The following is an 11,417-nucleotide window of genomic DNA, read 5'->3' as shown; positions in this document are numbered from 1 at the left end:
CCTCTAATTTTTTTTTTTTTTTTTTTTTTTATGTCTTACTTTTTGAGCTCATTATAAAATATCAAACAAAGTTGAAATATTACATTTTTAATATTATTTTGAAGTACTCATGGCCTAGTATTTCGTTAATGGTGTGCAAAATGGCCAATCATAGCAAATGTTGCGACGCGTCAAAGTAGGCAATTCCAAACTAATATTTTGAGAATTTCGATAATAGACTAACTTTAAAAAATGTTCGACGATTATACGCTAGTTATATCCATAAATCTTCTATATCCTCTCAAAATTCAATTCGATAATTATATCATAAAGATATCGATTGATTTAAATGAATATTGAAAATAATCAAACGCGTATGCCAAAAAGAGACGTAAAACTCATTTTTGGTGGAAAAATCAATTATTTTATTAATGTTTATTATTTTTGCGCGACAAATTTCTCAATATAATTTACATCATTTTATTAGGAAATTTTATATGTGGTATGATGCCAAATTTTATTTTATTTTTTTGACGTAAAAATTCTTAATAAAATTTTTATTACTTCATAGAGAATATAAATTGTTATACTACTTTTTCATCTTGATTATTTTCATATTTGAAAAAAAAAATTATACATAAAAAAACTTCAATCATTTTTAGGATTTTTTTTATTGTTACATTTTCCTCTCAATCAATTATTTTTTTTCAAATGACATCAAAAATTTTATTAGGAAATTTATTAGATTTTTTAAAAAAAATTAATTGATTTAGAGGAAAAAGTAAAAACAATAAAAAAAAATTCTTAAAAATGATCGAATTTATTTTTTTATATATAAAAATTTTTCTATGTAAAAATAATCAAAATGAAAAAGTAGTATAACCGTTTAAAACACATATAAAGTAATAAAAAAAATTCGTCACTTTTTTTAAAAGTTTGATTGTGACCCTCTAATGTAAAAAGTCTGCATCCACCCCTGCATAGTCAATGATGACTTGATTGAGAAATAACATAGATGCTTTACTTACGCTCAAATTCTTCATTTTATGAGAAGTCCTATTTTCTTTATCCTGGAAATCTTTATAATATGTAATTCTCTATGAATCAAATCATATGCTCAAGATATAAACAACAAAAATGGATTCTTGTTAAAGAGCTATCAGTTCCAAACATCATACTTGTCAACTGGCTTTTATTATCAATACTGGAAAAAGATTTCATGGAGATTTAGATAAAAACTTGAATTCAAACACTTATTTTATCACGTACCAGTCCTTTAAATGAATCCAATTTATTCATGAACATATTGAACACAACATTTAAATATATAAATATGTTGCGTCTCGTTTTAAATAAAATAACATGTAAAATAATATGTAAAGAGAAATTGAACCACTTCTCTGTCACTACCATGTTTACTCACTAAAGTTATTCTTTGCGTCCTTAATATTGCCGAATTTGTGTCAATCTTTAATCCTCGCTTTATTCCACTAAAGAAATCATTTATTATTAAAAAGAAAGAGAACAAGGGTCTTCCCATATATTCGTCCTTCTCGCAAGTAATGAATTTTATGTTCACACTGTTCCACAATTGGCCAGTCTTAAAACGTTGCTGTTTTATATTCAGTCAATGAAGCAAGAATTTGGTCCCTTTTTTATTTTTTATTCTTTTTCTTTTTCCCTTCTTTTCTTGAGAGAAAAGGAAACTGGGACTATTATTGTATTCTTTTCCATATGAGCTTTTTTAATAGTCTCATAATCTTGATAAGTGAAAACGTTAACTTTCAAAAGTTGGGAGTAATTTTATAAATACTTATGTGTCTTTGGTTATTTAGGAGAAAACTCAAAATTAGACAAGAACGGATGAAAATGAGCAATAATTGATTAAAAAAAAAAAAGGAAGTAAAGTTGGACATATTTTGGAAGTTGGGGACCGAGAAGTCATGTTTAGAAGTTGAAGGATATCAATTGCCATATGTAAGGACTCAATTTGAATTAAAAGAAAAAATGAGATCAAATTGTACAAGGAAAGACTAAGCTCCCATTTGGTAACAATTTTCACCCCAAAATATAAATTTTTCGACCATTATTTCACTATTTCAGCCGTCATTTTGACTTTTTCACTTATAGGTGAAGCCCATTTTTCTCTCTAATGGTAAAAAAAATCAAATCATATAATCACTACCGGACTGGCCCTAAATTTCAACAATTTAAGATATCCTAATTTAACTAAAATTACGATTCCCAATCCTTTTGAAACTCTATTTTAGACATAATTTAGTTCTATAAATAGGGATCTTATATTCAATTAAAAAGGATATGCTGGTGATACAATCTTAAGGCGAAATGATACTTTCAAATATATTTAATCCTCGAGGTTTATATTTCCATTTAGGATTTCAAGGTCGAAGAATGCCATTTTTCGAGAGATTTACAATCCTCCAAAAAGAGCTTCAAGACCCATTGTTGAATGCCGAAGAATAATTGCTTGGATTATTTTCTTCCTTTATTTTAATGAAATTATTCTTCTAATCCTTTTGTTACTTAATTTCAATAATATGATTGGCTAAACAATTGGTTGTTAGGATGAATGATATCGCTTAGGTGAATATTTTTTAATTCAATTGATTTTATACAACATTGATTTTACGTTGATTGCTTATTGTGTTTTAATTATATTCGTTTGCTTGATCATCAATTGTTTGATTTAAGAACAATATTGAGATTGAGTGGAGAATTATTTCTCTAGCCCTACAATAAATGACAAAGATGTTATAAGAGATCAAGAAATGTTTATTGAGATTGAATTCCTAAAATTAAATGCTTTTACATACATATAAATTTGCATAGAGATATGGCAAATTAACACATGAGAATATGGCTAGTTTTTGCTCTGAAGAGAGTACTAACTAATATCAGTTAATTCCATTACTAATATATATGAACAATTTGTTGAATGAATATGAATAGCCTAGTTGAAATCGAAATTTCTTACTTAATCCCATAAGTTTTCACAAATTAGGTTAATTAAATTAATTTAGATTATGTTAGTATAAATTAGTTAGAATTAAAAAAAATAATAATAAAACTCTTGATTTTGTTAGCCCTATTTGGTGCCCATTATCTCACAAAAAAATAAATAAATAAATAAATAATAATAATAATAATAATAATAATAATAATAATAATAATAATAATAATAATAATAAATAAATAAATAAATAAATAAATAAATAATAAAAAAGAAGTTTTGAATAGTATTTTTAGGAGAATGTATAGTTAAAAAGTAGAAAAAAAATTTTAATTTATGTACAGAATATTTTATTGCGTGAATTTATGGTTGAAAATGATTCTATAGTGAAAAATATTTTAAAATAATGGGCACCAAACAGGGGCTTAATAGTTTACCACATTAATTTAGACGGGAGCTAGATTAGGATGAAAATGGGTAGTAATTATTAATAGTCTCTATGGGAATGAAATCTGGACTCGTATATGCAATTCATTACTTGCCACTAGTCGTACATTTGCGAAATCAATCGAACACATTCCAAGGTTCTTGGTTTAATTTTATCAATGACTACTGAAATCTACACTAAATTTCACTTTAACTACAAAACTTTAAGTCGTTCCATTTACATCACTGAAGCATTAAAAATTGTTTAAAGACCACGAACCACACCATGCTTTAGTTTGCTGTCTGTTTTTAAAGTTTACTGATGTATATAAAATATTTTTGAAGTTTAAGCCATTCCTCTCTTTCGGCAGTGTGTTCCACCTATGAGACGGTTGGTGCTTTCGATTATCCATGTGAGATTGTATTCCATTGTGTTTGAACTTAGCCCTTCTAAATCATTGGTTGACAATTGAATGTGATTGTGTAGTGGTGATCTAGCCTTTTGAACATAGAAGTCACATCTCCCTTGCAAAACACCAACTCCACCTTAATTGACTTAACCATTGCTGTCCAACCTTGTGAAATAAGTTTGGGAGTACTGAATGAGCTGACTAAGGGTTAGTCACTTAATGGTTTGAGTTCGGTGTGTGAAATACTAAATAGAACTCTAATCCCAATAGCATTAAAAAAGATGAACACATTACATAGGTCGTGGCACTCCGTTAAATTATCATTATTTTTGTTTGAAATTAATTTTAAAAAAAAAAGGTCTATGAAATAAGTGTTCCTATTGTGAAATGTATTATATCATTTTGCCCCTTGACATCACCCATGTGCATGAGACGAACACTCAAGGAAGGAGTCTGTTTGGGATGTTGAGCATCATTCCCATCATGGGTCTATCTTTTCTTTTTATTATTAATTTTCTTTATCTATTTATTTATTTTTGTTGAGTTTATGTATGGAGATATGATGAATGAAGTTTTGTAGTCGCATGAAAGAAAGAAACGCAATTCTGAGCCCGACTAAGTCTTGGATGAAAGATTTAGATTGTTAAGCAACTTGACTATCCTGGTGAGAATTTTGGAGCTAGAATCAAGACCATCAGAAAATCAAAATTAGCAATAACAAGCCACTAGGTCTCTTGCTTGTCATCCCATAGTTCATTTAAAAAGCCATATACTTGCGATAAGTTACCCTTGTAAGTTAAAGTACATGTGTAAGGAGTGGCTGGAATTCACAAGTGACGTAAGCTACAATGGACCTCTTGTGGATTGGGGTATTCAATTATTTAAGCTTGATTATTAACCTTGGCTATTTGACCGTATTCAAATGTCGATCGAAGACTAGAGAGGTCTAGGTGCACATATGAAGAAGATCAAGGGTCGATAAGTATAAAAATCTTTAATGAAGATTTTTTTGATTTTTTTTTCTATTTAATTTTATACATAAATTTGTTTAATTATGACACAATCAAAAGCATGGCAATGTACCAAGTTGCATTTCCTTTACATTCTCCCTTCTGTAGTTTAATTTTGCTTTGTTCGATGGCAAACAAAAATTTAAATTTTGAAGTGTTAGTAACTAATGCACTCATCTTAACTATTAAACAAGCTAATTTGTTAATATTTCCGTGTGTTTTTATTTGATTATTATTGATTTTTGCTCATTTTATGATTTAGGAAAACTCCTCGAATTGGAGCAACAATATTGGCAAAATCGATAAGAAAATGAGGTTTGGGAGTGAGGATTGGGATCTGAGCATTTTGAGGATGAGAAAGAAGAAAAAACAAGAAGAGACAAGATGCTTCGAAGTGCTAATGAAGAGCGGAGTGAAGGACCAAACACCTTAAAATTGAAGAAGCGAAATGAGAATCTAAGGAATACACTAGGTGGAGGAAATTAAAGCACAAAGTTTTCTACAAATATCTTTGCAAGTGAAATGATATACCATGAAAAATATTTCCTAAGAATGATTCTTCTAAGTTTTCCTTGGTTTTATTTTCTTGAAATGCGTTTCCTAAATTTTCCTAGACTCTCCTACTCTTTCACTATGAGCCAAACTAGTATTATGTTGGAATGATTGATGTAGCTTAACTTAGCATAATTAATTTAGCATTTTCATTTTATTATGTTCTTCGATCGTTTTTTTCAGTATTCAATTGAGATCAATGAGTTTTGATCTTCATTCGTGTATATTCCATCTTTTGTTTACAGTTGGCATTAAAGTACAATCAGGTTCCTGATAGAAACAGGTTGTTCATGAAATCTAATTGTATGGGTTAAGTTATGCAATGTTACCCTTTCGCCCCTTTCAATCTATAGAAGTGGATGGTGTTCGTTTGGGTGCCTACTGCGATGGTCCTCCAATTCTCGACAAAGAAATTGAAGAATTTGCAACTTTTAATGAGCATGATTATGATAACCTTCCAATTTTACAGAAGAAGCTTGATGTTAGAACTCTTGAGGAGTCGGCAACAATTTATCAATTGATAAGGTAAGCAGAAAAATTTTATTTGATTTTGTTTCATCTGGTTCCAATTTGAAAAATATGGTAGTTTTATGAAAAGAAATAATAGAAGTCAATAAATTTTTGTTTGTTTTATTAAGATCAAAAGTCCTATATTCAAAGGCAGAGCCAGGAAATTTGTTTAGTGCGGGCATAATTTAACATATGTCGAACATTGAATTTTGGTCATAAATTTAATGATAAAAAAAATATCTAAAAATGACATAGTTTATAATTAAACATGTTCCTTGCAAGTTTTCATATTTTGACAAGTGAAGTCCAAATCAACCTATACCTAAAATCAAGCAAAATCATGGGTTATTGATATATATATATATAGTTTTGGGCCTAAAAATTCAGCCCGCACTCATCCTCACATGGCTCCGCCCATGCCTATATTTATAGGTAAGAATCAAGGATACAACGTTAATAATTTTTAAGCCTGTAGGGCTACGATTGTCATTCACTAATAAACTTACCATTTACAATACTCTCCCTTAATGATACATTAAAAAATATTTACTTCGTTAAAACCTTATTTGATAAAAATTCAATGGGAAAAAATCAAACGAAAAAAAGAAAGAGTACAGTTATTTTTTAATATTAAAAATAAATTCTGCCTTATTAAAAAAAAGGTAGGAAAACCAGTAGAATAAAACTCAAGCAAAGGAAAAGGAGTACAGCTATTTCCTCTGATGTTGATCACTGAAAATCTTTGAGTCGACACATTTCAATCTCATAAACCAATTTCTTAAAAATATAGATGTTCACAGTGTTTTTGTGAATAAATCGACCACATTGTCACTTGAACGCATTTGTCAGACATGGATGTCGTCATTCTTTTGAAACTCATGTGTATGAAAGAATTTTGGAAAAATATGCTTCACACTATCACCTTTGATATAACCTCATTTGAGTTGTACAATACAAGCTCCATTGCTTTCATACAAAATTATTGGATTATCTTTTGTTGAAGTTAACCCGCATGATGCTTGAATATGATAGATCATGTTCCTCAACCATACACATTCTCAACCTGTTTCATGGGTTGCAATAATTTTAGAATGATTTTTGGATATTGTTGTCAAGGATTGCTTCACAGATTTCCATGATATAATTATTCCTCTATGTGTAAACACATATCCTGTTTGTGATTTAGTTTTATGTAGGTCAACGTGCATCTGCATATCCAATTGAAGCAGATCCTGACTTTTGAGAACAAAATAATCTCAAATCAGTAGTGCCCTTTAAGTAAAAAAATATGTTTAACACCATTCCAATGTCTTTGAATTGGTGTAGGATTATATCTTACAAGGGGATTTACAGAAAAAGCTATGTCGAGTCAAGTGTAATTTGCAAGAAAAATTAATACTCCAATTGCACTAAAATATGGCACTTCGGGACCAAGAACATTTTATCTATCTTTAAGTTGAAGAAAATAGATCTTTTTTTTACATCAAGCGATCGAACAACCATAGATGATGCCAATGGATGTACATTATCCATATAAAAGCTCTTTAAGACTTTTTTCTGTATATGTCGATTGATGAACAAATAATTTTTTTGGAAAATATTCAATCTACAACCAAAGACAATTTAGTTTTTCCCAAATCTTTAATCTCCAATATATTTTTCAAATAATCTGTAGTTTTGTTGAGCTTTTCAAGAGTTCCAATTAAATTTAAATTATCAATATACATTGTCACAATTGCAAAACTAATATTTGTTTTCTTTATGAAAACACATTAGTAGACGTCATTATTTTTATAACCCTTCTTTGACAAATATTTTCTGTGGTGATTCTACTACATCAATCCAGATTGTTTCAATTCATGTAATGATATTTGCAATTTAATTGACAACATTGTTCTGGGCATGTATCATTTATTTCTGACACTTTAAGTCCGTCAGGGACTTTCACATATATGTCACTATGAAGTAAACCGTACAAATAGACGGTTACTACATTCATAAGGCCAATGTCAAGCCTTTGTGACATAGTCAAATTAATTAAGAATCCAAATGTGATGGTGTTCATTATGGGAGAATATGTTTCCTTACAATTCTGATTTTTGTGAGAAACCTTGAGTTACAAGTTGGGCTTTGTAGCCTGTAATTTCATTATTTTCATTGCTTTTTTGTACAAAAACTCATTTGTGCCCTACAAGGATTACATTTTCATGTGTTTGAACTACAGTCTAAACACTTTTCATTTTTCTAAAGAATTCAATTATCCCTGTATAACTTCTTCCCATTTTGACCAATCATTTCTATTTTGATTGTCTTTAACTAACTGTGGTTCAGGATCCTCATTTTGTATAACATCAAGAGCCGCATTAAAGACAAAAAATATTGTTCGTAATAACATTATTTCATTTTCATAATTTATGAGATAACATATAATTTATTGAAATATCATTATTTTCGAACATTTTTTGTTTTTCAGGAACCATATTTTTAATATTTGATTGATCAATATTTTGTAATGTTACTTCTTCTGAAGTTTTTTGTTGATTTCTATCTTGTACTTTTCTTTTTCAAGGTATAGAGTCTTTTGAACTAACTTCAAGGACTTCAATTTTTGCTAAAATATTTTCTACTAAAGTATATGATTTTGTCACTTTTCTTATATCAACAAATATATTAGGTAATTGAATTGCAACCCTTTACAAATGAATGATTTTTTTAACCTCTTGCTCACATTGATTGTTACAAGGATCAAAGTAAGATAGAGTCGTTTCATTCCAATAAATTTTACTTTATTTTTTAGGATTTAGTTTTTCCCTTTCTAAAGTTGAGAAAGTCATTTTATCAAAATGACAATCTACAAAACATGAAGTAAATAAATTATCCGTTAAAGGTTCAAGATACTTATAATAGATGGTAAAGCAAAACCCATGTAAATCCCAAGTCTTAGTTGGGTCTCATTTTAGTACATTGTGGTGGTGAAATAGAGACTCTGACAATACAACCAAAAACTTGTAGGTGAGAAATGTTAGGTTCATGACCAAATGCAAGTTGCAAAGGTGAATATTGATAATAGACAATTGATCTTATACGAAATAATGATACAGCATGTAATATGGCATGACCCCAAACAGAAACTGAGAGTTTTGTCTTCATAAGTAATGGTCTAGCAATAAATTGTAGATGTTTAATAAATGACACCGCTAAACAATTTCGTGTATGGACATACATAACTAAATGTTCAATTACAATCACAATTGATATACAACAATTATCGAATGCTTGTGATCTAAATTCACCAGTATTATTAAGACGAATAATCTTGAATGCGTAATCAAGGAATGTCCTCATAATTTTATAATTTGAGCAAGTAGTTTAGCAAAGGCTACATTTTTAGTGGAAAGTGGGCAAACATGCGACCATCTAGTAGAAAAATCAATCGATACCATTAAAATAACGAAATGATCCACATGATGGGCCTATTGGCCCACATATGTCACCATGATTTTTTCCAAAAAAGTTGAAGATTCAATATTGGCTTTAGTAGTTGAAGGTCTAATGACTAACTTGCCTTACAAATAAGTTACAAATGGATAATCATTAGATAAAAGAATCTCTGGTTCTTAAAAGGATGTCCATGTAAGTAGTTTATTATTTGATACATTATTATAGCTCCTGATGTCCAAATCGATCATATAAAAATATAAAAAATTTTATATCAACGATTTTATGGTTCATGACAATATATGATTCAACCATTTTTATAACTGTATAATACATTTCAAATGGGAATGCACGAAACTTTTTGTTTATCTGCTTCTGGTCAAATACAAAAGAAGTTGTACAAAGATATTCAGCAATATTTTCGTGCATCGTCTCAATATGATTCCTATTGTAGTGGATATCTTTAAAACCAAGGAAATTTCTTTTGGATTTGCTAGAATAAAGTGCATCGTTAATATAAAATTTTTTATTATTTTATAAAATAATACAAGCTCTTCCAGAACCTTCAATGATATTCAATGTACCTAATATAGTATTAACATTATTTTTTGCTAATGTTAAATTCAAAAAATATTTTGTCTTGAAGAATGGTATGTGTAGTTACACTATCAATCAAGCAGGTATTTTGACAATACATCATAAATCTATCAATATAACAAAATGGATATATCTAAAAAGCTTGAATTTAAATTTAAAAGAGTAAAGATAATTCAGTACTGCGAAATTAATGAAGCATAATAAAGTTTCAAATTTTATTTCGAAAAGTAAAAACATGTTCCAAACTAAATTTCTAAAATAAAGGAAAATATTATAGACATAGAAAATAAGTTAATATATGTTTTCTATCACACCACCCCCAATCATATGGTCAATATTCACATTTGGATCAACAAAAATTGGAGACATTCAAATGAATTACATCAATTGGGTTATTATAATCAGCAAAAATTATCTTCACTTTCCCTCTCCTTTGATTGACTTTCGATAAAGATCCATAAGATGTTTTGACATATGATATGTACGTGCCCAGTGCCCTTTTATTTCACATCTAAAGCAACTTTCTCTATGCTATTTTCATTTGCTTTGTGCATTTTGAAAGTGTTACCTTATTGCTAATAGCTTTGTTGATTATTTCGTCCATGGTTTATTCCACTACATGTCTGCTTCGACATCGATGTCTACATCTATGTTCACATCCTTATCTTAATATTGCATTTGCTTTAGGCAATGGTACATGATCAGTTGGACATAATCCATGATTTTTCGTTAGCAACTCATTATTTGTTCAACTACAAGCAGGCAAGATATGAGTTCTGAGTATCTTTTGAAAAATACTCAAGATATGAGCACATTCGAGGCGTGAAAGGTGGAAAAAGTTTTCTCCAACATATCTTCATCAGTGATTTATCTCCACACAAAGTTAATTTTGAACATATTTTAAACAGTTCAAAATTACCTCACTAATAGTTTTGAAGTCTTGCAAATGAAAGTGCTTCCACCCATAGCAAGCTTTAGCGAAGACTATAGTCCTCTAATGATCAAAAATTTCAGTTAATTTTTTTCAAAGAACTTGTGGATCTTTCTCAATAAGATATTCAGTTTTCAATCAATCGTGAAGATGATGACGAAGGAAAATGAGTGATTTTATATGATCCTATAGGGATTCTTTGTTTCATTTTTTTATTGTCTCTTCCAAATCTTTGAGACAAGATGGATATTAGTATCGAGTACCCGTGATAGATAATTTTTACCAGATATGTCAAGTACAGCAAACTCAAGTTTTGTGATGTTTGTCATTTGATTAACTACGGAATAAATAAAAAATAATACAAATACTTTCAAAAAACATGATTAAATATCACAAAACAATTAACCAAGTAATCAATATGACATAACTTACATGTTTTACTTTAAGGATAAACATTGATTTAAAATAATATATTTTTAGAAACATGTGCTACTTCAGGATCATGTTGTTTTTTACTAATGATTATTCAAGAGTAATATGTTAATATTCTTGTGTAATATTGAAATTATAATTTATGCTCTTTAAGAGCAAAT

Source organism: Olea europaea, chromosome 4 (assembly GCF_002742605.1).
Source record: "Olea europaea var. sylvestris chromosome 4, O_europaea_v1, whole genome shotgun sequence".
NCBI classification, from domain to species: Eukaryota; Viridiplantae; Streptophyta; class Magnoliopsida; order Lamiales; family Oleaceae; genus Olea; species Olea europaea.
Note: the sequence above shows the minus strand (reverse complement) of the source record.